Source organism: Pristiophorus japonicus, chromosome 16 (assembly GCF_044704955.1).
Source record: "Pristiophorus japonicus isolate sPriJap1 chromosome 16, sPriJap1.hap1, whole genome shotgun sequence".
NCBI lineage: Eukaryota > Metazoa > Chordata > Chondrichthyes > Pristiophoridae > Pristiophorus > Pristiophorus japonicus.
In genome coordinates, this window is record NC_091992.1 from 40838555 (window position 1) to 40858733 (window position 20179).

The window sequence follows — 20179 nt, forward strand, 5'->3', positions numbered from 1 at the left end:
GATCTAGTGTGGTCAGTGCTTCAATGCTATGGATGTTAGCCTGAATGTGGACGCTGATGTTGGTGCGCTTGTCCTCCCAAGGGATTTGTAGGATCTTGCGGAGACAGCGTAGGTGATATTTCTCCAGCAACTTGAGGTGTCTGCTGTACATGGTCCATATCTCTGAGCCATACAGGAGGGCAGGTATTACTAAAGCCATGTAGGCTATGAGCTTGGTGGCTGTTTTGAGGGCCTGGTCTTCAAACACTCTTTTCCTCAAGCAGCCGAAGGCTGCACTGGTGCACTGGAGGCGGTATTAAATCTCATCATCGATGCCTGCTCTTGTTGATAGGAGGCTCCCGAGATATGGGAAGTGATCCACGGTGTCCAGGATCTTGATGACTGGGGGGCAGTGCTGTGCGGTGAGGACAGGCTGGTGAAGGAACTTTGTCTTACGGATGTTTAGCGTAAGGCCCATGCTTTCGTACGCCTCAGTAAATATGTCAACTATGTCCTGGAGCTCAGCCTCTGTATATGCGCAGGCGTTGTCCGCATACTGTAGCTCGACGACAGAGGTTGGGGTGGTCTTGGATCTGGCCTGGAGACAGCGTAGGTTAAACAGCTTCCCACTGGTTCTGTAGTTTAGTTCCACTCCAGCGGGGAGCTTGTTGACTGTGAGGTGGAGCATGGCAGCGAGAAAGATTGAGAAGAGGGTTAGGGCAATGACACAGCCCTGTTTGACCCTGGACCGGACGTGTATTGGGTCTGTGGTGGATTCGTTAGTAAGGATCACGGCCTGCATGTCATGGTGGAGCAGGTGGAGGATGGTGCCGAACTTTTAGGGCATCTGAAATGGAGGAGGACACTCCATAGACCCTCGCGGTTGACAGTGTCAAAGGCCTTTGTAAGGTCGAAGAAGGCCATGTATAAGGCCTGGCGCTGTTCCCTGTATTTTCCCTGTAGCTGTCGCGTTGCAAAAATCATGTCCGTTGTGCCTCATAGGGGACGAAATCCGCACTGTAATTCCGAGAAGAGCTCATCGGCCACGGGAAGAAGACGGTTGAGGAGAACTCTAGCGACAACTTTCCCAGTGGCTGATGTAGCAGGGAGATTCCTCTGTAGTTGCCACAGTCAGACTTGTCCCCATTTTTAATGATGGTCATGATTACTGCATCTCTGAGATCCCCCGGCATGCTCTCCTCCCTTCAGATGAGAGAGATGAGGTCGTGTATTCGCGCCATGAAGTGCCTCTCCGCCATACGTCAATGCCTCAGCAGGGATTCCGTCCGCACACGTAGCCTTGTTGTTTTTAAGCTGTCTTATGGCTTTTTCTACCTCGTGCAGTGTTGGGGTCTCACTGAGGTGGTGGCGGGTAGCATGCTGCGAGATGGAGGCGAGAACACTCGCATCAAAGGCAGAGTCTTGATTGAGAAGATCTTTGAATTGCTCATTCCAGCGGGCCCTTACTGCCTCAGTGTCCTTGATGAGTGTTTCCCCGTTCTTGGCCAGCAGTGGGGTGGGGTCTTGGGTGTTTGGCCATAGGTGAAGAATCCTCGTACATCATGGTTGTCGACCAGCTGCTGTATCTCCTGCGCTTTCTCCATCCACCACCTGTTTTGGTCCCGGGTTTTGTGTTGGAACTCAGCCTTTAGCCGTCTGTAATGCTGCTTTGCTGCTAACTGCATTGGGTTGTTGTTTAAGGCTCAGAAATGCCCTGCGCTTGCAATCTCCTAATCATTCTCATCAAACCAGTCTTAGTGTTTCCTGGTTGAGTAACCGAGCGTCTCTTTGCTGGCACTGGTTATGGAGGCATGGAAGGCAGACCAAGCGCTGTGGGCATTCTACGTCTCAGAGTCGTCGAGACACACCAGGTTAGCTGTGAGGCGCTGGCTGTATAGGGCTCTCTTGGCTGGGTCCTTAAGTGCTCTGGCATTGACTTCTTTGCGGCACTGCTTATGCTGCCCCCTCTGCTTTGGGGCGATGTTGATGTCGATGATGGATCGGATTAGGCAGTGGTCCATCCAGCAGTCATCAGCTCCTTGGATGGCGCGGGTGATGCGCACATCCTTGCGATCCCTGGCTCGGACGATGACATAGTCGAGCAGATGCCAGTGCTTGGAGTGAGCGTGTTGCCACAATGCCTTGTATTTGTCCCTCTGGCAGAACAAGGTGTTGGTGATGACAAGTTCATGCTCTAGACATTTTGTCAGGCATAGGGTACCAAAGGAGTTGGCTTTCCCTACCCCCTCTCTGCCAATCACGCCCCCCCAGAGGTCTGTGTCCTTGCCAACCCTGGCATTGAAGTCACCGAGGAGGATCAGTTTGTCGCCCGCAGGGAAGCAGGACAGGGATTTTTCGAGGTTGGTATAAAAACCCTCTTTGGCCTCATCAATTGCATCGAGTGTTGGGGCATACGCACTGATGACTGTGGCACACTGGTTCCGGGATAGGGTAAGTCGACGAGTCATGAGGAGTTCGTTAGCCCCGCAGGGGGAGTATCTGAGGCGGTCAACCAGCTCGTTTTTGATGGCGAAGCTGACTCCGTGGAGGCGGTGTTCTTCCTCTGGTTTCCCTTTCCAGAAGAAGGTGTAACCTCCACTTTGTTCCTTGAGCTGGCCTTCCCCTGCCCACCGGGTCTCGCTTAGGGTGGCGATGTTGATATCAAAGCGTCCAGGTTCCGGGCAACTATGGCGGTGCGGCGTTCCGGCCTGTCGCTGTTGGGGTTGTCCATGAGGGTCCTGACGTTCCAGGTCCCGAACTTCATGTTAACGGAGTGAGAGGTGGCTGTGCGTGAGTTCTTTTAACGTGGGGTGGTCGTTGCACATCAACTACCACACAGGCTTAGCTGAGCGAGGTCTTGGTCCAGTGGCAAGGGGGTCCAGGAGGTCTGGAGGCCAGGCACTGCTATATGGGCCCAATTGCCTGCGGCGAGATGTTGGCCGCAGGCTCGGCGCTGGGTAGCGCCCTTGGTGACAGGTGGTCCGAGGCCTGGTTGGGGGCAGGAGATGAAGGAGATGGGGAGGCCAGTCGCCGACGTGGGGAGAGGGGGACCTGATCATTGTTGAGGAGGAGGTCGTCTGTCACCAGGGAGGTCCAGCTGTCATCAAGGAGGCCCAGACTCTGTCATGAAGGAGAGGCCCATCCGCCGCCGCTGGAGGTGTTCCGATCGTCGCTGGAGGACGGGTGGAGGCCTGATAGCCAGGTCCAGGTCAAGGGTGCCGCCTCCGGAGGTCGCCGGAGGTCATCGGGGAACGTCGCTGATCGCTGGAGGTTGCCGGAGGTTGTCGGACGTCGTGGCAGTACGTCGGAGGTCACCAATGGGTGATGTGATGGGAAGCCTGCGGGAGGCCTGGATGGCCCGAACTCATGGGACTCGCCGGAGGTCGTTGGTGGTTGCCGGAAGTCACCGGAGATCATCGGGGATCATCGAATGGGTGATGTGGTGGGAAGCCTGAGGTAGGCCCGAATGGCACACTGTCTCTATCAGCACAGTTTGTATTTGAATCACTGTCTCTATCAGCGCAGTCTGTATAAAAATCACACTGTCTCTATTAGCACAGTTTTTATATAAATCACACTTTCTCTCTGAGCACAGTTTGTATATAAATCACATGGGCAGTAAATATGGGTTTTCAGATCACCGGATTATCACCCATTTTCAAAACCCCCTAGTTTCCATTTTTAAAAATGGGCGTTACCGCGAGTGATCTTAAATGGGCATTAGCGTTAAATCTCTCTGACCTTCTGCCATAAAGTGTCACCATCCTTAGCAACAGTATGGCAACGCTCGTTTTCTGCAATTCAGGAGGTCGGGGTTATCATTACATGTGCAGAAGAGGAGTCAGAGAGAGAGGGAGCAGAAAGCCTGTGTGGGTGTGGTGTGTGCTTGTTTGGCTGTTGTGGGAGGCACGAGGGAGATTCACTAGCAGCAAAAAGTCTACTAACCACCAAGAACATAGTTTCTGTCCAACAAATAATATATAACATGGAAGGGATGGAGGAGGTCCTGGAGCTGTTAGCTAAGAACACTGGTGGCAGAGGGCTCCCAGTGGTCCCGGAGCGTGGCACTGCACCCCAAGGTGCCGCACCCCCATTGGCAACGACCCATGAGAGCCAGGATGAAGATCTTGCTTTTGGCTCTGGGCACGTTCCCATCTCGGGCCCATCCTCCTCCATATCCATCCAAGCAGTGATTCTGCCGTCATCCCCCCAATGAATCAGCGCCTGAGGAATTCCTCAGCCAGGTGGCTTGGAGTCAGGAGGGGAAGGGGTAGAGACGAGGAGGAGAAGGAAATGACGAGGTGCATGGCCGCAGATGTTGTCTGGGGCATATTTTTAGGTTGCTGCTGCTATTTTGGTGGGAGGGTCGGGGCAAGGGGCGAGGGGGCTACCTTGTTGGTTTGCATTTGTGTTCTGTTTTGCGGGAAATGGGGACCATTGTAATGATGTAAATGAGATAAATTTGTTGTGGGGTGGGGTGGGAGAGGGGTGTTTTTTTTACAGATATACTTATGATTTCAGACCAATGGTCGGATTAAATGTTTTTATTTAACATAACCTTATTGCGCATTGTCTCAGATAGCTGCACCGGTACACACTGGTGATTCTTAACATAAAAGGGTATAATTACACTTAACTTGAATCAACTTAAACTTTAACTGTCACCAAGGTGATGCACACCAGTGCTATATGACCTGCACACCCAGCAGTGTTGCAGCTTTGTAAATACCAACAACGTTCTTTCAAGCAAAGCACTCATTTATGAGCTGCTGACGTAAGAGTCTTGCAGCTATCATGCCACCACTGGCCCTTTCCTGCGGTCTAGAGGGGGGCGGGGACATGGTTTCAGCATCAGCCTGATTATCTGGCCCGAGGTCAGTATCTACCTCCTCATCCTCCTCTTCCTCTCTCTCCTGAGGTGGACCGTCAGACCCTTCTGGCAATTCTTGTCCCCTCCTGATAGCCAAGTTGTGCAGCATGGAGTACACCACCACGATTTGAGCTACCTGCTCAGGATGGTATTGGAGCTCACCCCCTGAGTGGTCCAGGCATATAAAGCGCTGCTTAAGCACTCCAATGGTTTTCTCCACGATAGTGCGAGTGGATCTGTGGCTCTCGTTGTATCGCCTCTCGGCTTCGGTGTGGGTGTCATGCAGGGGGGTCAACAGCCAGGTGGCGAGGTAACATCCTTTGTCACCAAGCATCCAGCATTGACCTTGTGGCTGATTGGTAAACATGTCAGCTACAGTGCTCTCACGCAGGATGTGAGTATCATGGATGCTACACGTAAATTTAGCATTCACTGCCATAATAATTTGCTGGTGGTCGACAACAAGTTGCACATTTAGGGAGTGAAATTCCTTGCGGTTCCTAAAAACCTCTGCATCCTGAAAAGATGCGCGCATCGCGATGTGCATACAGTTTATTGCTCCCTGCACCTTGGGGAAGTTAGCAATTCGGTAGAATCCTAAAGCCCTCTCAGTCTGAGCCTCCCTGGTCATAGGGAAGCTGATAAAGTCCTTCCTGCGTGCGTACAGGGCTTCAGTGACCTGTCTAATGCAACAATATGTGACATGCTGAGATATACCGCAAATGTCACCAGCTGAAGTCTGAAAGGAACCCGACGCATAGAACAAAAATGCCACGGTCACCTTGACCTCGACGGACAGTGCGGTCCTGATGGTGCTGACAGGCTGCAGAAGTCCCCTGATGAGTGGCATATCTCACTGATAACATCTTTGTGGAAGTGCAGTCTCCGAAGGCAGGTGGTGTCACACAAGTTGAGATAAGACTGCTTCTCCCTGTAAGTGCGGGGGGTGTAACATCTGGTCCTCCTCATCAGTCTGGCACGTTTTACATCGGGCACATGATGATATCCAATGTACCTTCTGCCATCTCGAGTTTGCAGCATGTGCGTGGTCATCAAGAGAGGCAGAGAAATGACAGGCCCCATTCCAATAGCTACCTATATTACTCCGATTGTTCATAAATAATGAATGTCCCCACTAGGACACCTAAAGTAAATTCCAATCATCCACAGTATGATAATTGTTCACATGTTCACATCACCTCAAAACACCTCCAGAATACATCCAAACTCCCCCGAAGTTGAAGCAGAGCAGCCTTTTAAATGATGCGACCGGAGAAAATGGCGTCCATACCACTTTGAGTAGTTCCAGTCAGTTCAACTTTTTCACAGCGGTTTTCTCGGCGAGCGATATTGTCGGCGAGATGTGTGCGAGATGTTGAAAGTAAGGATGGACGATTTTCTGGGCGTTAGTTTCAGCAAATGTGATCTTTACGACAAAAAACAGTGGCCAGGCGGGATTATTAAATCTTGGCCTTAATTACATTCCGAAAGTAATGCTGGGTGATATCATGGGCGTTGGTCTTGCCCATTCTGATCTTTCCACCCAAAAAAAGTGGGCGGGCGGTATTATATTTTATCGGCGTTACGTCCATGCCGAAAGTATCACTTGGCGATAAGTCACCGAGAAATGTGCGTTACTTTCCATTTTGTGTCTAAATGGGCGATATATGGGCATTACACCTCATTTCAGCATTAAAATGGACGTTAAGTGGGTGGTATGCATACAAAAATAATGGAAATTCTAGCCCACTGTCTCCATTAGCACAGTTTGTATATAAATCACACTGTCTCGATTAATAGTTAAATATCAATCGCAGTATCTCTATTGGCATAGTTTGAATATAAATCACACTGTCTCTATTAGCACCGTTTGTATAAAAATCAAACTGTCCCTATTCAACCTTCGCCATCTCCAGGCCATGTCCAAGATTACCCCAACCTCTGTCGTCGAGCTACAGCACGCAGGCGATGCCTGCGTCTGCGCACATAGAGGCTGAACTCCAGGACATAGTCGACGTGTTTACTGAGGTGTACGAAAGCATGGGCCTTACTCTAAACATCCGTAAGACAAAGGTCCTCCACCAGCCTGTCCTCACCACACAGCACTGCCCCCCAGTCATCAAGATCCACGGCGCAACGTGGACCACTTCCCATATCTCAGGAGCCTCCTATCAACAAGAGCAGGCATTGACGACGAGATCCAACACCGCCTCCAGTGCGCCAGTGCAGCATTCGGCCACCTGAGAAAAAGAGTGTTTGAAGACTAGGCCCTCAAAACTGCCACAAAGCTCATGGTCTACAGGAGTGTAGTAATACCCGCCCTCCTCTATGGCTCAGAGACATGGACCATGTACAGTACATACCTCAAGTCGCTGGAGAAATACCAACTATGTCTCCACAATATGCTACAAATCCCCTGGGAGGACAGGCACACCAACATTAGCGTCCTCGTCCAGGCCAACATCCCCAGCATTGAAGCACTGACCACACTTGATCAGCTCTGCTGGGCAGACCACATAGTTCGCATGCCAGACACGAGATTCCCAAAGCAAGTGCTCTACGCGGAACTCCTTCATGGCAAACAAGCCAAAGGTGGGCAGCGGAAACGTTACAAGGACACCCTCAAAGCCTCCCTGATAAAGTGCGACATCGCTACTGACAGGTTTGGGAGCACAGGTATTTAAGGAGGCTTCACAGGTTGGAGAGGCACTCTGGAGACCTGCAATAAAAGACTTCAGTCACACTTTACTTTGAGCTCACAGTGTTCAGTCTGACTCTTTCTCCATACATAACAGGCGTTAGTGTAAAATTTTTCTGACCTTCTGCCGTAAAGTGTGGCCGTCCTTAGCAATGGCATGGCAAAGCACAATTCCTGCAATTTAGGAGGTCAAGGGTCATCATGACATGCGTAGAAGAGGAGAGAGAGAGAGAGAGAGGGAGCTCAGAGGCACTGAAAGCGTGTGTGGCTGTGGTGTGTGTTTGTTTGGGAGGAACGACGGAGATTCACCAGCAGCAAAAAGCCCACTAAGCACCAAGAACATAGTTGGCACCGAGTTTTTGTCCAATAAAGAATGGAAGGGATGGAGGAGGCCCTGGAGCTGGTAGCCAGGAACACTGGTGGCAGAGGGCTCCCAGTGGTCCTGGAGCGCTGCACTGCATCCCAAGGTGACGCACCCCCATTGCCAACCGCACGAGAGCCAGGAGCAACATCTTGCTTATGGCTCGGAGCACGGTCCTATCTCAGGACTGTCCTCTCCCGTATCCGTCCAAGCTGCGCTTCGGCCGTCACCACCCCCCGCCCCCCGCCCGACTCTCCCCCTCCCCCCCCACCCAATGAAGCATCGCCTGATGACCTCCTCGGCCAGGTGGCTTGGAGTCAGGAGGGTAAGAGGAAGGGGGTAGAGGTGGTGGGGGGGGGGGGGGGGGAGAGAAGCGGGGGGGGGGGGCGGAAGGGTTGGTTTGTACAGAAATACTGATGATTTCAGACAAATGTTTGGTTTAAATATTTTTTATTGAACAAAACCTTGCAGCACATTGGTTCAGATAGCTGCACCATTACACGGTGGTGATTCCTTAACATCAAAGGGTATAATCACACTTAACTTCAATCAATGTAAGCGTTAACTATCACCAAGGTGATGCCCATCATTGATGTATGACCTGCACACCCAGCAGTGTGTCAGCCTTGTAAATAACACAAACGTTCTTTCAGGCAAAGCGATCATTGATGAGCTCGTGACGTAAGGCTCTTGTAGCTATCATGCCACCACGGGCCCTTTCATGTGGTCTACAGGGGGGCATGGGCATGGCTTCAGCGTCAGTCTGATTGTCTGGCCCGATGTCAGCGTCCGCCTCCTCATCCTCCTCTTCCTCTCTCTGGTGAGGTGGACTGTCAGACTCATCAGGCAATTCTTGTCTCCTCCTGATAGCCAAGTTGTGTAGCATGGAGCACACCACCACTAGCTGGTATCGGAGCTCGCCTCCTGAGTGTTCCAGGCATCTGAAGCGCTGCCTCAGCACTCCAATGGTTTTCTCCACAATATTGCGAGTTGCTCTTTGGCTCTCATTGTATTGCCTCTCGGCCTCGGTGTGGGTGTCACACAGGGGGGTCATCAGCCAGGTGGCGAGGCCATATCCTTTGTCCCCAAGCTTCCAGCATTGACCTTGTGGCCCATTGTTAAACAAGTCAGATGCAGTACTCTCACGCAGGATGTGCACATCATGGATGCTGCCCGGAAATTGAGCATTCACAGCCAGTATAATTTGCTGGTGGTCGACAATCATTTGGATGTTCAGAGAGTGGAATCCCTTGCGCTTCCTGAAAACCTCAGCATCCTGAAAAGGTGCCTGCATCGCGACGTGCATACAGTCTATTGTTCCCTGCACCTTGGGGAAGTTTGCAATTCTGGAGAAACCTAGAGCCTTCTCATTCTGTGCCTCCTTGGTCATAGGGAAGCTGATCAATCCCTCCTGTGTGCATACAGGGCTGTAGTAACCTGTCTAATGCAGCAATGTGTGGCATGCTAAGAAAGTCCACAAATGTCGCCAGCTGTGGCCTGAAAAGAACCCGAGGCATAGAGCGACAGTGCCGCGATGACTTTGACCTCGACGGACAGTGCACCTTATCAGCTGGCATACCTCAGTGATAACTCTTTGTGGAAGCGTAGTGTCCGAAGGCAGGTACTGTCGGGCAAGTCGAGGTAAGAATGCTTCTCCTTTTATTTGCGGTTGGTATAACATCTGGTCCTCCTCATCTGTGTGTCACTTCGTACATTGGGCACATAATGCAGTGCAGCGTTCCTTCGACGATGCCGTGTCTGTTGCATGTATTTGGTCACCAAGAGAGGTTGGGGAAGGACAGGCCCCACTGCAGCTCTGTTTTCCACCGATTGCACACAAACAAGGAATGTCCCGACGAGCACACCTCTTCAATTCCAATCGGTAACACTTTGATCAAGATGCTTTTAGAGATGTTCACATCAACTCCAACGACCTGCAGAGTACATCCGAACTCCGCCGAGGTTGAAGCACAGCAGCCTTTTAAAGGACGCGACATGTAATTTGCAACATGGCGTGCATAACGCTGTGATTCGTTCCGGTTAGTTCCACTTTTTGTGGGTGTTTTTTTTGATCGAGCGATATTGTGGGCGAAATGTGTGCGAGGTGGTGAAATTGACGATGGGCGAACTCCATGGCCGTTAGTTTGGGTAAATATGCACTTTACGACAAAAAACAGTTGCCGGGCATTAATATTGAATTGCGGCGTTAATTCCGTGCGGAAAATAACGCTGGGCGATATTATGGACGTTGAATTCGCCCATCCTGCTGATTCCACCCAAAAAAAATGGGCGGGCGGTAATACTTTTTCTCAGCGTTAACCACACGGGGAAAGTAACACTTGCCGATAAGTTTCCTAAAACCGCCCGTCAGTTTCCATTTTGTGCCAAAATGGGCGAGATATGGGCGTTATACATCATTTCAGTGGTAAAATGGGCGTTAAGTGGACATTAAGCAGGCAAAAAAAGTGGAGGTTCTAGCCCATGGCCTCTATTAGCACAGCTTATATATAAATCATACTCTCTATTAGCACAGTTTGTATATAAATCACTGTCTCTATTAGCATAATTTGTATATAAATCACTGTCTCTATTAGCATAGTTTGTATATAAATCACTGCCTCTATTAGCATAGTTTGTATATAAATCACACTGTCTCTTTTAGCACAGTTTGTAGAAATCGAAGAGTGACGTCACAGCCAAGTGGTAAGTGATTGGCTGGTGATTGGTGAGTAGTTTTTCTTTTTCTTTTCCTTTATCAGTTGGTAACCTTTATCATTTTTGTTGCCAAATTAAGTTAATCTGGGGGTTAAGTCATGGCAAGAGAGCTCGGACACGTGTCATGCTCCTCATGTGCTATGTGGGAACTCAGGGACGCTTCCAGTGTTCCTGACGACAACATGTGCGGTAAGTGTGTTCTGCTGCAGCTCCTGACAGTCCGCATTGCGGCACTGGAGCTGCGGGTGGATTCACTCTGGGGCATCCGCGATGCTGAGGATGTCGTGAATAGCACATTTAGTGAGTTGGTCATACCGCAGGTAAAGGTTACACAAACAGATAGGGAATGGGTGACCAGCAGGAAGAGCAGTGGAAGGAAGGTAGTGCTGGGGTCCACTGCGGTCATCCCCCTCCAAAACAGATATACTGTTTTGGGTACTGTTGGGGGGGATGACTCATCAGGGGAGGGCAGCAGCAGCCAAGTTCATGGCACCATGGGTGACTCTGCTGCACAGGAGGGCAGGAAAAAGAGTGGGAGAGCTATAGTGGTGGGGATTCTATTGTAAGGGGAATAGATAAACGTTTCTGCGGCCACAATCCAGACGCCAGGATGGTATGTTGCCTCCCTGGTACAAGGGTCAAGGATGTCTCGAAGCGGCTGCAGGACATTTTGGAGGGGGAGGGTGAACAGCTATGGTGCATATAAGTACCAACGATATAGGTAAAAAATGGGATGAGGTCCTACAAGCTGAATTTAGGGAGCCAGGAGTTAAATTAAAAAGTAGAACCTCAAAAGTAGTAATCTCAGGATTGCTACCAGTGCCACGTGCTAGTCAGAGTAGGAATTGCAGGAGTAGGAGTAGCTAATGTAACACCACTTTTTCAAAAAGGAGGGAGAGAGAAAACGGGTAATTATAGACCGGTTAGCCTGACATCAGTAGTGGGGAAAATGTTGGAATCAATTATTAAAGATGAAATAACAGCACATTTGGAAAGCAGTGACAAGTCAGCATTGATTTATGAAAGGGAAATCATGCTTGAAAAATCTTCTAGAATTTTTTGAGGATGTAACTAGTAGAGTGGACAAGGGAGAACCAGTGGATGTGGTGTATTTGGACTTTCAAAAGGCTTTTGACAAGGTCCCACACAAGAGATTAGTGTGCAAAATTAAAGCACATGGTATTGGGGGTAATGTACTGACGTGGTTAGAGAACTGGTTGGCAGACAGGAAGCAGAGAGTCGGGATAAACGGGTCCTTTTCGGAATGGCAGGTAATGACTAGTGGGGTGCCGCAGGGCTCAGTGCTGGGACCCCAGCTATTTACAATATACATCAATGATTTAGATGAAGGAATTGAGTGTAATATCTCCAAGTTTGCAGATGACACTAAGCTGGGTGGCAGTGTGAGCTGTGAGGAGGGTGCTAAGAGGCTGCAGTGTGACTTGGACAGGTTAGGTGAGTGTGCAAATGCATGGCAGATGCAGTATAATGTGGATAAATGTGAGGTTATCCACTTTGGTGGCAAAAACACGAAGGCAGAATATTATCTGAATGGCAGCAGATTAGGAAAAGGGGAGGTGCAACGAGACCTGGATGTCATGGTACATCAGTCATTGAAAGTTGGCATGCAGGTACAGCAGGCAGTGAAGAAGGCAAATGGTATGTTGGCCTTCATAGCTAGGGGATTTGAGTATAGGAGCAGTTGTACAGGGCCTTGGTGAGGCCTCACCTGGAATATTGTGTTCGGTTTTGGTCTCCTAATCTGAGGAAGGACGTTCTTGCTATTGAGGGAGTGCAGCGAAAGTTGACCCCTAGACTGATTCCTGGGATGGCAGGACTGACATATGAGGAGAGACTGGATCGACTGAGCCTGTATTCACTGGAGTTTAGAAGGATGAGAGGGGATCTCATAGAAACATATAAAATTCTGACGGGACTGGGCAGGTTAAATGCAGGAAGAATGTTCCCGATGTTGGGGAAGTCCAGAACCAGGGGATACAGTCTAAAGATAAGGGGTAAGCCATTTAGGACTGAGATAAGGAGAAACTTCTTCACTCAGAGAGTTGTTAACCTGTGGAATTCTCTACCGCAGAGAGTTGTTGATGCCAGCTAATTGGATATATTCAAGAGGGAGTTAGATATGGCCCTTACATCTAAAGGGATCAAGGAATATGGAGAGAAAGCAGGAAAGGGGTACTGAGGTGAATGATCAGCCATGATCTTATTGAATGGTGGTGCAGGCTCGAAGGGCTGCATGGCCTACTCCTGCACCTATTTTCTATGTTTCTATGTTTCTCTTCTCCCTCATATGCTTGTCTAGCCTCCCCTTAAATACATCTATACTATTCACTTCAACCACTCCCTATGGTAGCGAGTTCCACATGTCCACTACTCTTTAGGTAAAGAATTTTCTTCTGAATTCCTTATTATCCTGACTATCTTATATTGATGGCCTCTAGTTATGCTCTTCCCCACAAGTGGAAACATTTTCTCTGTATCCACTCTATCAAAACCTTTCATAACTTTAAAGACCTCTATTAGGTCACCCCTCAGCCTTCTTTTTTCCAAGAGGAAAGAGACTCAGCCTGTTCATCCTTTCCTGATATATACACCCTCATATTTCTGGTATCACCCTTGTAAATCTTCTCTGCACCCTCTCCAGTGCCTCTATATCCTTTTTATAATATGGCGACCAGAACTGTATGCAGTACTTTAGATGTGGTCTAACCAAGTTTCAACACAGGTTTAGCATAACTTCCCTACATTTCAATTCTATAACTCTGGAAATAAACTCTGTGCTTGGTTTGCATTTTTATGGCCTTGCTAACCTGTGTCGCAACTTTTAGTGATTTGTGTATTTGTAGTCTGAGATCTCTTTGTTCCTCTATCCCACCTAGACTCGCACCCTCGAAGTAATAAATGACCTCCCTATTCTTCCTACCAAAACGTAATGCCTCACATTTATCTATGCTGAACTTCATTTGTCAATTATATGCCCATTCTGCAAGTTTATTCCTCCGTAATTTGCAGTTCTCCTTGGTATTGACTATTGCCCCCAATTTGGTGTCATCTGCAAATTTAGAAATTGTGTTTTTAATTCCAAAGTCTAAATTGTTAATATAAATTGTGAAGAACAGTGGTCCCAGCACTGATCCTTGTCGAACACCACTACCCACCTTCTGCCACTGTGAATAGTACCTTTTACCCCTACTCTCTGCTTTGTGTCTTGAAGCCAGCTAGCTATCCATTCTGCTACTTGTCCCCTGACTCCACATTCTCTGACCTCGTTCATCAGTCTATTATGGGGTACTTTACCGAAGGCCTTTTGAAAATCTAGATAAATTACATCTACTGCATACCATTGTCTACTCTCTGTTACTTCTTCAAAAAATTCAATGAGATTGGTCAAGCAAGGCTTCCCTTTTGAAATCCAAGCTGACTATTCATTATTATATTTTTGGTCTAGATGTTCTATTTTCTCTTTTAGTAGGATTCCATTATTTTTCCTACCACCGATGTTAAGCTGACTAGTCTATAATTCCCTAAACATATTCTATCCCGCTTCTTAAATGTAGGTATTAGTTAGCTATCTGCCAGTCCTCTGGCTCTACACCTTTTTCCAGCGAATTATTAAATATATGTAGCAATTCCTCTTCCATCTCTTCCCTAGATTCTTTTAAATGCATGGATACAATCCATCTGGACCAGGGGTTTTATCCTCTTTGCATTTGAATAGTTTAGGAGCTCACCACATTGGACTGTTTAGCGACTTTGTCGAACTTATTTTGCAGCTTTGGAGTACGTGGTCTGAAGCGCTCAGGAAATACTGAACATGCACAGCAGATCAGTAAGTATTTTACATAGTATTACTTTGTTCATTGAAGACGACACAGGCAGCTGTTGGTGCTGTGATGGGAATGGTAAACAGCCTATAGGGCAGACAGTATGCTGCGGAGCAGGACAGTGGCAGTCATTCCAGAGACAGGCCTGTGTACCGCGGTGGCCCACAGCGGCCTGAGCCCAAATATCACTACCGTCAGAACCTACATCAATATCAATAACACTATCACATGATTCGATAAGTCTTTGAAAAAACGGGTATTACAAAGTCTTAATTTTTGTTTAGATTTCACTAAGTTTGCGATTACCTGATACTGAAAAATCACCCACCCAAAACTCAAGAGGAGTACCCAAGCATAGCAACGTGGTGATAACAGGTAGGATTTTTTTTTAAATTCTTTTGTAAAGCCACTATTGAGGTTTATAAACCAACTGTCAATCGCATGCACCAAGAAGGGCTGCACAAGTTCTGGGTTTAGGCATGGGTTAAAACCCAAAACTTGCGATCTGTCAAGAATTCTCTTAACAGATCACCCACATCTCCGGGAAAAGGGCATCCGCTGGCATAGAGTTAGAAACATAGAAACATAGAAAATAGGTGCAGGAGCAGGCCATTCAGCCCTTCTAGCCTGCACCGCCATTCAATGAGTTCATGGCTGAACATGAAACTTCAGTACCCCCTTCCTGCTTTCTCGCCATAACCCTTGATCCCCCGAGTAGTAAGGACTTCATCTAACTCCCTTTTGAATATATTTAGTGAATTGGCCTCAACTACTTTCTGTGGTATTGAGCTATTTGCCCAATAAATGCCCGTGAAATTCTTACACCTGGTAAAAGCAGGCGTAGGGTCTGCTTTTACCAGCATAAGAGTTTTAAAAAAACAGAAAAATCAAATTTTAGCAATTATTTATACATTTAAAAACCGGTGAATTAAGGTAAGCTTATTTTTAGCCCCTTTAAAACATGTATATTTATTTTTCAAAAGATTACATTTTTGTTTTAAATATTGAATAAAATGCCTTTTTAATTCATTTTAAATATGTGATGGTTTTAAAACATTTTGGGGGGGTATTTCCATTCATACTTATCGGGATTCCGTACATACAGAATCCCCGTAAGTATGAATGGGAATTCCCTTCTGTCATTTATTGGGCTGCCCCACGTAATCGCAAGGCTGCTCGCGAACTGCCTGCGCCCGAGATACCTTTGCCCACTTAAGATGCCTTTGCCCACGCGTACCCAGAGAGCCCCAGGACCGCAAATCACCATACCTCCTGGACTACCAGGTACGTGAGCATTTTATTTGCGGATCGAAGGCATTTCCCCACAGGAATTCGCTGACCGCAAATTCAGGGCCATGATTTTTAAGAGTTTGTCTCTTGATTTATGAGGTGGTAGAATTGGCAATATTAAATTCTCTATCCCTGCCCCACCTAGATGAAATTGGGACTAGAACTTTCTGGCCCCTGGGCTCAGTACGGAGTGTGGTTTCATCGCTGCTTATTCTCTTGGGGATTCATAATTAAGGAGGGCAGGGAAACATTTGAGTATATAAATAGATTCAGAAGTTCTTTTACTGGTTACAGTAAAAACAAATTACTGATATATTCAAAATAGTGAACAGAAGAGTTTCATTGAAATTTGCGACCAATTTCAAATTTCAACCCACAGAATCATTCATCCCAATACACAGTTAGCTTGCCAAAAAGATATTGCATCGAAGTTCTCACCCCGACAGCTAGGTGATGCACTGTGCCACTGTCATATTATAGTGCCCACTCTCACCAGGTGGTATCCTGACTCATAGGTGTAAGTCACAAAGGAGTTAAATAATTTGTAGTGTGCGCGAGACAGCAGTAACTGAGCAACAGAGTTACTGAAATGAAAGCAATGGGGGAAAATTGTGGTCGGAGGCTTCCTGCGAATGAATGGCTCCAACAGAAAAAATTTTTATGAAAATACCTCGTGGTCCCAGAGGAACATAGGATTGCGGTCGAAGGCCTAGTTTCGCAGTCCAGCGTACGGGAACATGTCTTCCAAGTACATATTCGTGACCTGGGATCACGTGGGTCTGGACCATCAATGAACATCTACGGGAGGAAATTGCGGTCGGAGGCTTCCTTCAGATGAACACCTCCAACCCGAACAAAATCTACGAAAATACCTGGTGGTTCCGGAGGAATGTAAGATTCCGATCGGAGGCCTTCATTCGCTGCGCAGCATATGGGTACATGTTTCCAGATATGTAAATGTATCCTGGAATCACGTGGGCCTGGACCACCAATCGCTATCTAGTATTCTCATTGATAATAATGGGAGCTCTGATTTTACGAGCTCCCATTACTATCAATGAGAAAAGCCCCCTAATACAAGAAACACACAGTAAAAAAAACAACTCACATATTTATTATGAATTGAAATTGAATGTTTTAGACAAAAATATATTTTTTTGAATTTTTTTTAATGAGTTTTAATGGGGTTAAAAATAAACTAACCTTAATGGACAGAGTTTTTAATATAAACAGAATGATTAAATCAAATATTTCTAGGTTTTAAAACTCTTACACTGGTAAAAGTCGGCTATACACCTGCTTTTACCAGGAGTAAGAGTTTGAAGAACATTCGCTGGGCAAGAGTTGGGCAAAAAACCCAATCTCTGCCCCACGGATGTCCTTCCTGCGGGGATGCATGCGATCTGTCAGAAGACATTGTGACAGATCGCAAAAGCTAGTTGCAAATGTGCCAAATACCGGCATTTGCGAGGCCTCTTTGGGTGCGTGCGCACATTGTACGCATCCGGCGACTCATTAACTGTATATTAACTGTATGATTAGCGACATTCAGTAGTGACGGTGTGAGCATCGAGAAAGCAGGAATGGGGTACTGAAGTTGCATGTTCAGCCATGAACTCATTGAATGGCGGTGCAGGCTCAAAGGGCCGAGTGGCCTACTCCTGCACCTATTTTCTATGTTTCGGTGAGCATGTTTACACACCAATTATAATTATAGATTGCATGTTAGAATGTGGTTGGACCAGGATTAAATCTTTCCATCAGTCAACTAATCCACATAACCACTGAAACCACAAAATAATGGATACCAGCTTCAAGAAGATATACTCCACCCCATACAGAAACAACATATCACAATTGTGTGGGGCAGGCTCTATCGATCGGACGGTCTTTACCTTTCCGTCATTGTTTCGTACTATTGATGTGGAATGAGGGGCTCAATTTTCCCGGGTCATTTGCGCCATTTGGCGTTTTTTTTTTGGCATATTTATTTTTTTCCAAGTTTCCCCCTGGGATCTGCGCCGGTGTAACTGAATTAATTTGTGATTTTTCTAGGCCAGTTTTTTTTTCGTCATAGGAGGCGTTCCCTATGACTGCGCTGGTTTTTTATAATTTTTCGCCGTTTTGCCAACATTTTTTCCTCCCAGGTCAGCGTATCTGGCCACTTCCGAAAAAACCTTCTGGGCACTTAAGAAAACCAGCGAACATTGATCGGCGCTGAAAGATGCCATAGTTTTTAAATCAAAGATTTTGGAGGGAGTCAAGAACACTGTAAAAAATCAAGAATAAAGTTCAACTTTTTTTAACCTGTCAACATAGTAAATGGATGTTTGTTGGATTTCAGAAGTTTTCTCATTTTTTTTTACTCACTCACACGCCACCACCGAACGTTTTAAAGCAGGGCTGGAGTGTTGTAGCTTTGGCCGGCAGAATCAACCCCGCACCCGGACACAGGGGCTCGGGGCTCAGCTAGAAAATAAGCCATGGCCGGGGGGGGGGGGGGGGATGGAGGGAGAACCCCTGGGATAGTGGGGCCATGGGTGTGCCTCGCTGCACCCCACCACTGGGATCTGCAGCCTGGGACAGGGGAGCCCTGGGTGTGCCTCGTTGCACCTCACCACTGGGACCTGCAACCTCGGAAGTTGGGAAGCCATGGAATGTCCCACCAGCACTCAAACTACTAGTCACAGAAGGGGCGGTCACCGAAATGAGCGGCAACTCCTCCAAAGTCAGTAAAACAGTGGAGCTTCATCCAGCTCCATCCCCTCCCTCTCTCCCTCACTCCCATGTTCTTGGTCTAGAGGGTTGGATTGGAATAGGTTCTCCTCTTCAGGCTCGTCCGCGTCTGAATCTTCTTGTGCATTATCAGGGTTGGTCTCAAGTTCTGCAAAATACAACAGAGTCAAGTGGTTAGCAACAGAGGAGGGGACAGGGTGGCTGGCATGAGTAAGCTCACACATCGCAGGCCAGGCAGCAGGCTGATTTGAAGGACCACGATGAATTTGCAGGACTTACCCTCTCCCTCGAGTGTGGGCCCAGTTTGTGCAGTGATGATTGCTTTTCTCCAGGCAGGACCCATCAAAGCATCAACCCTCTCTTCCAAGGGTGTCAGTGGGTGCAGATTTGCCAGGCCTCCTCCTGTTCGAGTTCTTTCCCTTTTATGACACCCTCTTTTCCCAGATATGCCACCTTCCTCTACAAAGATGAAAACCTAACTTTTTAAAAGAGGGTGTCATTCTGCTGTGTCAGACATACAGATGGTCGCATTTACAATTGCAATTCCAGTGAATAAATGAAAACATTACTTACAGTAACTACTTGACCAAGGTCCTGCCACTTCTTTTTACACTGGCCTCCAGATCTTGTGTTGGTCACCATTGCACAGTAATCTTCTGCAACTTGGTTTCAGTGTTTCTTCATTTCTTTGGAAGGAACTTTTGTGACCTCTGCTGGTGTCCAGCTCCTGCCATCTGTTCTCAAATCACAGTAACTAGTGCCCACACTTCTTCCTGTAAGAAATTCTTGGTCCTTGCACCGCGTTGTATCTTGTATTGCTGCAGCTCCGATTTTTCCAATGCTCTCACACAGCACTCCTTCTCACACAACTGTCTCTTTAAAAATGGCAGATTGCCAACTCGGAACTGTACTGCACATGTGCGTCCATTGCAACGACTTCAGAAATGTAACTTTTATTTTCCGTGCATGCGAAAAGGTGTGGCATAGTTTTTTGGCGCAAACAGCAGGCTCCACCCCGCGAGGTGGCTGGACACGCTGCGTGGTTCCAAATTCAAATTATAGATCAGGGAAATTATAGCAAATTATTTCCGGCACAGAAAAACAGACATAACTCTGGCAATGTGCCAGAAAATGGGCTTGGGCAAAATTTAGCCCTAACTTTCTGTCACAGGCCGAGTTGTGCAGCTCTGGTTTGGAAGAGGTTGGTCTACTACATCAGGCTGCTCTATAACATTGGCAGCTGAGGAAAGCGTTTCTTTTAACGGAAATGTAGTTGAGGATGAAATTAATTAGAGTAAAAAACCTTTTCTTTCCCCCGCAGTATTATCAAGGCTTTTTTTCTTTTATTTCCGCCAGGTTCGGAATTTCCACGCGCTCAGATCTGCGTGCCTTTTACCCTGGGTGTTCTAACTGCGCCTGCGCAGTATCTCTCCACCCAGAAAAGAAATGCTTCCGCTTGCTCAAGGCGTCAAATAGATCTCTTTTTTTTAAATTACACTTAAAACAACACAGCTGTGAGAGGAGACTTGATTGGGAGCACGAGTAATGCTTCAGAAGTTAATTTAAGGACAATATTTTAAAAGTGGAGCGGGTGTGGTAGAGGGATTGTAATCGAGGAGGCACGGCACGGGACGGGACGGAACGGAACGGAACGGACGGGACGGGACGGGACGGGACGGGCTTCAGAG

At 47.5% G+C, this 20179-nt stretch overlaps 1 long non-coding RNA gene across 1 annotated transcript in view; it reads right to left on the reverse strand.

The window, feature by feature from the left end:
• Positions 1 to 19881, reverse strand: part of LOC139226460 (uncharacterized) — a 68174-nt gene extending 48293 nt beyond the window's left edge. The window contains exon 1 of the long non-coding RNA XR_011587264.1: positions 19065 to 19881. This is a non-coding gene — a long non-coding RNA (uncharacterized lncRNA). The remainder of the gene's footprint in view (positions 1 to 19064) is intronic.
• Positions 19882 to 20179: the final 298 nt, after the last annotated feature.